Source organism: Hypanus sabinus, chromosome 5 (genome assembly GCF_030144855.1).
Source record: "Hypanus sabinus isolate sHypSab1 chromosome 5, sHypSab1.hap1, whole genome shotgun sequence".
In the NCBI taxonomy this organism is placed as follows: Eukaryota; Metazoa; Chordata; class Chondrichthyes; order Myliobatiformes; family Dasyatidae; genus Hypanus; species Hypanus sabinus.
In genome coordinates, this window is record NC_082710.1 from 160,012,551 (window position 1) to 160,024,345 (window position 11,795).

Sequence of the window (11,795 nt, forward strand, 5' to 3'; positions counted from 1 at the left end):
TTCACCCAGCAGGTGAGTGAATTCACGTGTTGGTGCAGATGCCAGACAGAGTCATCACTGGGAACTTGTTGGGGGGGGGTACAGGATAATGACCCAAAATCCTTCATGTCCTCAGATTGGCAGTTAAGATCTATTAACAGACCTTTAGCACACAGGAAATCTGCGTGGAGCAGAAATCTAGCAATTTTAGCCAAGACACGTCTCATGTCATCAGTGAAGCAGTGTTAGCATTGTGTCCCATAGAGTCTGGTTTCTGCTACCACTGGCAGCATCCAGTGAGGGTTCATCACTCTCTGCTACAATCAATGGGCAATCCTGGCAGCACATTCACTTGAGCACCCGTGTCACATGGGAGTCATTGCCCTGAAAGGGCTTCATAAATTGAACAATATGTGCTTAACAAAAGCCACAGCCATTTACCTCCATTACAAATACATCAAAAGTGGTCTCCTTACACTGATGCCATTACATCAGACACCATCTCTTAAAGTGAACACAACAATTCAATGATGGAGTTTGTGAATTTTTTTTATTGAAGTACAGAGCAGAAAAGACCCGTTCGGCCCTTCAAGCCATGCTACCTGGCAATCCACCAGTTTAACTGTAGCCTAATCATGAGTCAATTTACAATGACCAATTAACTGGTAGGTCTTTGGACTAAGGGAGGAAAACAGAGCACTCGGAGGAAACCCACACAATCATGAGGAGAATGTATAAACTCCTTACAGGCAGTGGTGGGAGTTGAAACCTACTTGCTGGTACTATAAAGTGCTGCCAAATGTGTCATCTTTTATTACCCTACAAGTAGGTGGGTTAGTGGGTGCTGCGTCTCATTGAATCAGAAACATGTGTTCCATGCTGAATCTCTAAATAAAAATAAAAAGTAATAATTATAATTATTAGCTTCTTCAGCATAACATTGAAGGCTTGAAGAACCTTTTCCTGTCTGTGTGTTCTATGTTCTAGCCTGGATTCTGGTAGACTGCCTAAGAATAACACAAGGCTCAAAGAAATAATATTTGTGTTAGGATTTGCCTATTATGCCAGAAAATGTATTCATAAATGTATTTTGTGGCCGAAGCAATTTACAACCTAGGAAACAATCTGAAGGGTCGTGTCTGAAGGGGAGTGGTGCCCAAATCCCACAAATGTAGATACAGTATGTGGAGTCAACAAAGGACCAAGCTACCACTTATCCCGGCAATGATCTCTTCCCCCGCTCCTTTCGGGCAGAAGATAGAAATAGCTGAATGCATGTACCAGGGATCTCAAGGATACCTTCGACCTCGCCATTATTAAAACTATTGAATACTCTAATATGATAAAAGGGGCTTGAACACTCACTCACTCTCTCGCTCTCTTATATATAAGAGAAAGCGAGAAAGAGAAAGAGAGAGGGTGTAGTGGTGGGAGGAGAAGGGGAAATCCACAAATGAGAGGGGGCGTGATGGGTGGAGCCTATAAATATATAGTGTACTGAATTGCAACTGAGCTGTTCAGCGCTGTGCTTTCAGAAACTTGGGATTTCGCTTGTCTTTTTTTTAAGTGAGTCTTTTTTTTAATCCTCATAACGACTGAGCGTAACGAGATCTATTAACCGAGTGATGTCCCGACTTGCAGCTCCTTAATAGCTGCTGCGGCACGTGAGAATTGATGATATTCGCGTTAAACTACTCATTTAGGGTAGGGCTAAGGCAGTTTGACGTTGTTTACAACTTCACTCTGGTAATCTCTGCGACGACACTGGTTCCGAGCGGCATCCGCGCTTGTGCTTCCCTTGGATATATCAGTGACGAGCAGAGGGGAACAAGCTGCATGGGCAACAGCCAGTTCTCCAAATCTTTCCGCCCAGGTTTGCGTCCTGGAGAGGACACAAGTCCACCTGAGGCGCAAACACGTGATCCCCAGGATCCAAAGCTGTCTACTACTACTAGGGTTAGGGTAGGACCATGGAATCTGTCAGTTTCAGCATCGTTCACGGGGAGAGACTGTACTGTCTTCACGCTGCTTAAAAACCATTCCGAAAGCATGCGACTTAACTAAAGTTATTTCTCTCTGCTACTTACAGAATGCCAGCAGTTGCAGCGAATCAGTCCGATGTGCATGAACCATCTCCTCTGCAAATCAAAGGTAAAGGCAGTTAGTTCTTGCTCTTTGAGAGTGAACTGTGGTTGCTGGAAATCGGAAACAAAACCAGAACATGCTAGAAACTCTCCGTGCGTTCATGTCCACGGACACTGCCTGACCTAATACTGCCTATAAAAACCTGAAAATGCAGGGAAAAAATCAATAAGCCAGGCAGTATTTGTGGAGAATCAGAATCGGGTTTAATATCATTCAGACGTGTCTTGAAACGTGTTGTTTGCATCTGCAGTACAGTGACATATACTTCTAAAAATAATAACTTGTAACATATATTCTTACGGTCGTTTGTTGTTTGTTGTTGGGGTATTGTGTACAGTTTTGGTCACCGAATTATAGAAAATATGTCAACAAAATAGAGGGAGTACAGAGGAGATTTAATAGATTGTTACCTGGGTTTCAGCACATAAGTTACAGAGAAAGGTTGAACAAGTTAGGTCTTTATTCTTTGGAGCGTAGAAGGTTGGGGGGGGGCTTGATAGAGGTATTTAAAATTATGAGGGGGATAGATAGAGTTGACGTGGATAGGCTTTTTCCATTAAGAGTAAGGGAGATTCAAACAAGAGGACATGAGTTGAGAGTTAGAGGACAAAAGTTTAGGGATAACACGAGGGGGAACTTCTTTACTCAGAGTGGTAGCTGTGTGGAACGAGCTTCCAGTAGAAGTGGTTAGAGGCAGGTTCGATATTGTCACTTAAAGTAAAATTGGATCGGTATATGGATAGGAAAGGAGTGGAGGGTTATGGGCTGAGTGCAGGTCGGTGGGACTAGGTGAGAGTAAGCGTTCAGCACGGACTAGAAGGGCCGAGATGACCTGTTTCCGTGCTGCAATTGTTTTATATATATATGTTATATTTTAAAATATAGTGCACAAATGTACTCGTCACCGTCATTGTGTGGAGTTATACATGATTGAATTGCGACTCGGGGGAGAAGCATAAATTAATACAGTTCTTCGTGCTTTTTATCGCAGGTCACAACATGAAATCCAAAAGGGTTGCCAAATCAAAGCAGGACGGTTGGAACAGGTGAAACGATCCTTTCAATATATGAAATGACAAATTACCTATTGGGCTGGAGATTAAGGGTTGGAAATCTTTCGTTTGGGTTTTTGAATTTTAGCGCCTATATGACGCTCATTGTTAATACATTGGTTGTAGATTTCTAAGTCCTCTAACGCCCCCTGTTCTTTCAGGTTTCGCGAGCTGCTTCTGGCAGTCAGCGTCTCGGCTTTTTTAGACCGATGTCTGGAGGAGAAATACGGGATTCCAAAACCGCGGCGGTGATCAGCGCGGAGAAAATCGCGGCACTTGTACAGATGAGGAACTATACGCTGCACACAAGAGCCCGAGAACGAAAAGGTTCAGCGGTAAACGAGGAGAAAGAGAGAGAGAGAGTGAGATTCTCGAACACCCGCGTAAAGGTCAGTTGGGAAATGGTTGGAAGAGGAAGGTCAGGGAACAGGAAAGAGTGAGGCCCTCACTGCCTATTAGAGAGACTGAGGGAGCAGAGGACAGTAATCACAGCATCTCGGGCTCTGTGTGTTGGGTACCCTTCCAGCATTGAAGAGTGAAGCGCCATTTCTGACACCATTTCTGCATTTACTTGCTTTCTCTCCAGATGCATGCCTCTTTGTTTGCTGGTATGTTAAAAACAAACTCAAGGCAAATATATTATCAACGTACATGTGTTACCTTGAGATTCATTTTCTTGCAATCACAACAAAAAAAAAATCCAGTCTTGAGGCCATTCAAACTGCCTTCATTTGTTATATACAGAAAGTACAGCAAAAGATTTGACAGATGACATTTGTCACCCGATCCTCTGCATTTCCACGTATTGAATTATTACTGGACTAATCGTTTCCTTCTCATAACTTTGTTCTACCTCAATGTATTGTATAACGAATGATTCTGTACAGTATAATAAAACAATATGCTAGACAAGAATTGTAATGTATCTGTGTCAATAATAAACAATTTATAAACAATTCTTCTGTGACTTGCCTCCAGTGTTCTCTCCCGGAAAAGAAATCAAACGGCATGTGACCATTATGCACTCTTGTTTACTTGGTTTGCTCCGCTAGCCTGCCCATAGAGCCCCTTTAGTCTCTGTTGGATAAATTGATTTTCCACTCCTGTTGATAAGCTGCTGATTGTCAGCTTCTGTGTAACTTCTCTGGAGCGCCGAGAATGAGGAAAAGCAGGCAGCGCATGCAACCTTTGTCCTGATCTCTCAAAGGGATCACAGTCTTTATTTTAAAGATACACTTCAGCCCATCTCACTGACTGTAACTTCTCCTGTCAACTGCATAAACTTCCTCACAGTTTCAAAAGCAGCATCTACGTGTATACCAACTTCTTTATCACTCCAGTTCCCCATCCCTCCACCAAATTAGTTTAAACTCTCTCTAAAATCTCTGGCAAAACTGCCCTCTAGGATGCTTTTCCTTCTCAAATTAGGTATAACCTAACCTTTTTATACAACTTATTCTTCCCCCTGAAGAGATTCCAATTGGCAGCAAGTGGGAATGAAATGATCTTTTTCTGGTTCGCTGTTAGTGACAAGTGGTGTTCCACAGAGGTCAATGTTGGGACCGCTGGTTTTTATGCTGTATATAAATGATTAAGATGATGAAATAGATGGCTTTGTTGCTAACTTTGCAGACGATATGAAGATTGGTGGAAGGGCAGGTAGTGTTGTGGAAACAGGTAGGATGCAGAACCATAGAACATTACAGCACAGAAACAGATCTTTTGGCTCTTCTTGGTTGTGCTGAACCATTTTTTTTGCCTAGTCCCACTGCCATTTTTCTGCATATTCCTCCATCTGGTCCAAATCCCTCTGCAAGCTTTGAAAACCTTCCTCACTGTCCACTACACCTCCAATCTTTGTATCATCAGCAAATTTGCTGATCCAATTTGCCACATTATCATCCAGATAATTGATATAGATGACAAATAACAATTGACCCAGCACTGATCCCTGTGGCACACCACCAGTCACAGGCCTCCACTCAGAGTAGCAATCCTCCACTACCACTCTCTGACTTCTTCCATTGAGCCAATGTCTAATCCAATTTACTAACTCTCCATGTAGACCTAGCGATTGAATCTTCCTAACTAACCTCCCATGCAGGACCTTGTCAAAGGCCTTACTGAAGTCCATGTATACAACATCCACTGCCTTCCCTTCATCCACATTCTTGGTAACTTCCTTGAAAAGCTCTAATAGATTGGTTAAACATGACCTACCACACGCAAAGTCATGCTGACTGTTTCTAATAAGTCCCTGTCTATCCAAATACTTGTAGATCCTATATCTTAGTATTCCTTCCAATAATTTACCTGCTACCAATGTCAAAATTACTGGCCTATAACTTCCCAGCTTTCTTTTTGAGCCTTTTTTAAACAACGGAACTACATGAGCTATCTTCCAATCCTCCAGTACCATGGATATTGACATTTTAAATATTTCTGCCAGGACCCCTGCAATTTCAACACTAGTCTCCCTCAAGGTCTGAGGGAATACCCTGTCTGGTCCTAGGGATTTATCTACTCTGATTTTCCTCAAGACAGCAAGCACCGCCTCCTCTTTAATCTGTATATGTTCCATGACCTCCCTGCTTGTTCGCCTTGTTTCCATAGACTCCATTCCAGTTTCCTTAGTAAAGGCAGATGCAAAAAACCCATTTAATATCTCTCCCATTTATTTTGGTTCTATACATAGCCGACCACTCTGATCTTCAAGAGGACCAATTTTATACCTTACTATCCTTTTGCTCTTAACATACCTGTAGAAGCTCTTAGGATTATCCTTCACCCTGATTGCCAAAGCAACCTCATGTCTTCTTTTAGCCCTCCTGATTTCTTTCTTAAGTATTTTCTTACTCTCTTTATACTCCTCAAGCATCTTATTTCCTCCTTGTTGCCTATACATGCTATACATCTCTTTCTTCTTCTTTATCAGAGTTCCAATATCTCTCGAGAATCAAGATTCCTTATTCTTATTCATTTTGCCTTTAAACCTGACAGGAACATACAAACTCTGCACTCTCAAAATTTCTCCTTTGAAGACCTCCAACTTACCAATCATATCCTTGACAGAGAACAACCTGTCCCAATCTATGCTTTTTAGATCCTTTCTCATTTCTTCAAATTTGACCTTTCTCCTGTTTAGAACTTCAACCCAAGGACCAGATCTCTCTTTATCCATGATCAAGTTGAAACTAATGACATTATGATCACTGGAACTAAAGTGCTCCCCTACTCACACTTCCGCACCTGCCCTAATTCATTTCATAATGTAAGATCTAGTATTGCATCCTCCCTAGTTGGTACATCTATATATTGATTTAGAAAACTTTCCTGAACATATTTCACAAACTCTAACTCATCTAGACGTTTAACAGTATGGGAGTCCCAATCAATGTGTGGAAAATTAAAATCCCCTACAATCACAACTTTCTGTCTCCTGCAATTGTCTGTTATCTCTCTGCAGATTTGCTCCTCCAATTCTTGCTTGCTATTGGATGGTCTATAATATACCCCTATTAATGTGGTCATACATTTCCTGTTTCTCAGCTCTGTCAGTAGACAAGCCCTCTAATCTTTCCTGCTGAAGCACTACTGTAATATTTTCCCTGACTAGCAAAGCCCTTTACCCCTCTGCCTCTATCATGTCTCAAACATCAGAACCCTGGAACACTGAGCTGCCAGTCCTGCCCCTCCTGTAGCCAAGTTTCACTAATGGCTATAATTTCATAATTCCATGTGTCAATCCAGGCCTTCAGCTCATCAGCCTTTCCCACAATACTCCTCGCATTGGAATATACACACCTCAGAAGATTGTTACCACCACACACAACCTTACTATTTATGACTTTGCATGAAGTACTAACATCATTTATTTTTAGCCCCATTCTACTATCTACTCTGGCACTCTGGTTCCCATCCCCCTGCAAATCTAGTTTAAACCCTCCCCAATAACACTAGCAAACCTCCCTGGAAGTATATTGGCCCCTTTGTAGTTCAGGTGTAACCCGTCTCTCTTGTTCAGGTCCCACCTGCCCCAGAAGACGTCCCAATGATCTAGAAATCTGAAACCCTGCCCCCTACACCAGTTTCTCAGCCATGTGTTCATCTGCCAGAGCATCCTACTCTTACCCTCACTGGCACGTGGCACAGGTAGCAATCCGGAGATTACTACCCTCAAGGTCCCGTCTTTCAACTTCCTACCAAGTTCTCTGTACTCGCTCTTCAGGACCTCCTGACTCTTTCTACCTATGTCATTGGCACCGATGTGTACCACGACATCTGGCTGATCACCCTCCCACCTCAGAATGCTGTGCATGCGATCAGAGACATTCCTGACCCTGGCACCCGGGAGGCAACAAACCACCCGGGAGTCTCCGTCATGACCACAGAATCTCCTGTCTGTACCCCTGAATATTGTGTCCCCTATCACTACCACTCTCCTCTTCTTCCTCCCTCCCTTCTACACTGCAGAACCAGGCTCAGTGCCAGAGATCCGGCTGCCACATCTTGCCGCCTGGTGAGCCATCCACCCAACAGTATCCAAATCGGTATACCTGTTCTGGAGGGGAATGGCCACTGGGGAAACCTGCACTACCTGCCCTTTCCCCTTCCCTCACCTGATGGTAACCCAATTACCTGTGGTCTGTTCCTTAGTTGTAACTACCTCCTGGAAGCTACTATCAATAAACTGCTCAGTCTCCCGAATGATCCGGAGGTCATCCAGCTCCTGCTCCAGTTCCCTAATGCGGTCTGTTAGGAAATATAGCTGGATGCACTTCTTGCAGGTATCGTTGTCAGGGACACCGGAAGTCTCCCTGACTCCCACATCCTGCAAGAGGAGCATTCCAACATCCTTCATGGCATATTCTCCAGTCTGAACCCAAAAAAAGAAGAAAACAGAAACTTACCGGAACCTACCCTCACCGCTGCCTGTTTCTCGCTGAAGCCTGTTGAGCCAAAGCCTTCCCACTCTGACTCAGTCCACTCCAATGATGGCCACTACAACGATGGCTGCTATGATGATGGCTGATATGGCGGTCTTCCTTTTAAAACTTGGCGCGCAATAGACCATCTTTTCCCCGATCAGTTACAGAAAAGAAAAATGACATTTCCTCAGTGATGCTTCAGTCTTTCACTCCTAGCCTTTTGCTACAATTGAAAAGATCGCTGAAAGTTTTTTCTCTCCCTTTTAAACCTTGGTTTAAACCTTTTAAACCAGAAGGGCTTAGCCAGATTAGGAGAATGGGCAAGAAGGTGGCAAATGAAATACAATATCGGAAAATGCATGGTCATGCACTTTAATAGTAGAAATAATTGTGCTGACTATTTTGAAAACAGAAAAAAAGAATCCAGGAATCTAATATGCAGAGGGACTTGGAAATCCTTGTGCAGAACATCCTGAAAGTTAACTTGCAGGTTGAGTCAGTGGTGAGGATGGCAAATGCCTTGTTAGCATTCATTTCAAGAGGTCTAGAGTACAAGAGCAAGGATGTGATTCTGAGGCTTTATAAAAAGTTTTGGGCCCCTCATCTTAGAGAAGATGTGTTGGCATTGGAGAGGGTCCAGGGGATGATTCCAGGAATAAAAGGATTATCCTACGAGGAATGTTTGATAGCTTTGGGTCTGTACTCACCGGAATTCAGAAGGATGAGGGGGGATCTCATTGAAATCTTTCTAAAGTTGGAAGGCCTAGACAGAGTAGATGTGGAAAGGATGTTTCCCATATTGGGAGAGTCTAGGGCAAGAGGGCACAGCCTCAGGATAGAGGGGCACCCTTTCAAAACAAAGATGCAGAGAAATTTCTTTAGCCAAATATGGTAAATTTGTGGAATTTGTTGCCACATTCAGCTGTGGATGCCAGGTCATTGGGTGTATTTAAGGCAGAGATTGATAGGTTCTTGATTGGACGTGGCATCAATGTTTACAGGGAGAAGGCCGGGAACTGGGGTTGAGGTGGAGATAGAGAAAAATGGTCAGCTATGATTGAATGGTAGAGCAAGGCAGTAAGGGGATTTGGGTCAAATTGAACCCTAAAAAGTTGTGAGAAGGTATGGAATACTTCCTGCCAAAACTTTTCATTATTATGGCAAAACCAAAACATATAATTAAAGAGGCATCAGCAGAGTTGCATTTATTACAAAGTGGAGAAACATTTATATAAAAACTGGACAGCTTCTGTTTAGAAATGTAAGCTCTATGAACCACTTTAAATTGTAGAAGAGAATGATGAGCACAGAAAGATGATTTATTAACCCATTTAAGAATTTTATTCCATCTATCATCAGAAATCTTGTTTGGTATTCTTATTTGGTATTATTGCAAATGAAGATATAACTTTAAATACTCCTAACCTATAGGTTTTAGTTTTTACCTCTCTTTTAGCAAGGAGAGCAATCTTGCTTAAATGGAAGGAGTCTACCCCTCCTACAAATCTTCAATGGCTACGTGATATTATGTCTTATATAAATTTAGAAAAGATCCACTGCTCAGTCTTAAATTCAAAAGAATCTTTTTATGATATCTGGGGACCTTTCCTAAATTACTTTTCTAACTTATAAAGTTTAACAGTGCACAGACTTTTATGTATATTTTTATCTTCTCTTCTTTAGCAAATATTTTTTTTTCTAATTATCCATTATCATCCATCAGCTTTTTTCTTTGGTAGTTGGTAGGGGGTTGACTTTTTTATATAAGAAAATTCTTTTATGATGTATGAGCTATCTTTAAATTTTTGATTACAGAGTGGTGTAACTTTATGTGTCATGCTATAACATTTTGATCAATTTTATCACAATATATAAATGTACACAAGTTCTGTTGAGATGTATCTATGTGTTGCACTCTGTAAATCTTGTTTTATTCTTCTGATTAAACTATTGTAAAAAGAAAAAGAATGGTAGAGCAGAACCATTGGACCAGATGACCTAATTATGCTTCAGTGTCTTATGATCTTATCTGCAAATATGAGGTCCTGCACCCTGCAACAATTTCTCAGTGGATCTGCCCAGTCATCTTGTCTTGTGGTCTTGTGGTCTTATCATGCACAAAATGCTGGAGGAACTCAGGAGGTCAGGTAGTGTCTATGCAGAAATTCCTCAGCCCAAAACATCAACTGTTTATTCCTCTCCATAGATGCTGGTGAGGATCTGCTGAGGTCCTCAAGCACTTTGATGTGTCAACCTGGACTTTCAGCATCTGCCGCATCTCTTGTGTTTGTGGTGTGAAGACAGAACTGAAACTCCTTTACTGCTCAACAGCAGCTGAAGCCTCAGCCCAGGGTCCAGGCTAATCTGAAGGAGAGACGTATGAGCTTTCCTGAAAGATCTCTCTGTTCCACCCTAACTTGGGGCTGGGCTCAGGACTAGGCACCAATATATACACAAGAGATTCTGCAGATGCTGCAAATCACACAAAATGCTGGAGGAACTCATCAGGTCAGGCAGCATGCATGGAGAGGAATAAGGAGTTGATGTTTTGGGCCAGGACCCTGGAAGGGAAGGGGGAAGAAATCAGAATAAGAAGGTGGGTGGAGGGGAGTGAGTTGATAGGTGAAGGGGGAAGGTAGGAGATCTAAAAGGGAGAAGCTGGAGATGATAGGCAGAAAAAGGTGAAGGGCTAAAGAAGGAATCTAATAGTGGGTCATTGGGAGAAAGGCAAGGAGGAGGGGCACCAGAAAGAGGTGATAGGCAGGTGAGGAAAAGAGGGGTAAGAGGGAGGTCAGAATGGAGAATGGAAAAGGAAAGAATGCAGTATTGAAATGTGGAGTCCAAGCAACTCCTGGAACTCAACCAATCCAAAACATTCTTGAGCATCTTTCCACAGGGTTCGGATGCAGTGACCACAAGCACGATGTCAGAATGAAGTTTAATATCACCACCATATGTTGAGTAATTTATTGTCATGTGGCAGCAGTACATTACAATACATAGTAATAGAAACTAAATTACAGCAAGAAGCACATAAATCTTCAAAAAAGGCTATATTAGATAACTAGCACAAATAAAGGAACAAAAGAAAAAGTAGTGAATTAGCATCCATAGGTTCCAAGTCCATTCGGAAATCTGATGGCAGAGGCAAGAAAGCTTTTCCTGAATTGTTGAGTGTGTGCCTTCAGGCCCCTGTACTTCCTCCCAGATGGCAGCACAGAGAAGAGGGCATGTCCTGGGTGATGGTGGTCCTGAATAATGGATGCCTGCAATGTTGCTGCCAGAATCATGGTGACACATGGTCTGCCCCCAGTACATCTTGGACTGTTTTGGACATTGCTGTCAACAACACATTCCATTGTACATTTTGATGTGGATGTGATCAATAAAGCTTACTTTTAAAGGTCATATGCCAGTGATTCCTACGGACCTATAGATGCTAACCCATATGTCTTTAGAAAGGGAAAGGGAAGCAGAGCACCCAGAGTAACTCACATGGTCAAGGTCTCTGGTTTCCACCTCCTGAAGTCAATAATCATCTCCTTGGTCTTGCTGGCATTGAGTGAGAGGTTGTGGCTCCTCTCAGTCAGATTTTCAGTCTCCCTCCTATATCCTGATTGATCATCACCTTTAATTTGGCCTACGCCAGTGGTGTCATCAGCAAAGTTGAATATGTCAATGGAGATGACAT

General features: G+C 42.5%; 1 long non-coding RNA gene across 1 annotated transcript; it reads left to right on the forward strand.

Annotated features, from left to right (window-relative positions):
* The first annotated feature begins 1,422 nt into the window (after positions 1-1,422).
* Positions 1,423-4,126, forward strand: LOC132393803 (uncharacterized). Its single transcript, XR_009512086.1, has 4 exons — positions 1,423-1,545; positions 2,069-2,130; positions 3,116-3,170; positions 3,338-4,126. It is a non-coding gene; the product is annotated as an uncharacterized LOC132393803 (long non-coding RNA).
* The last annotated feature ends 7,669 nt before the right edge of the window (positions 4,127-11,795 follow it).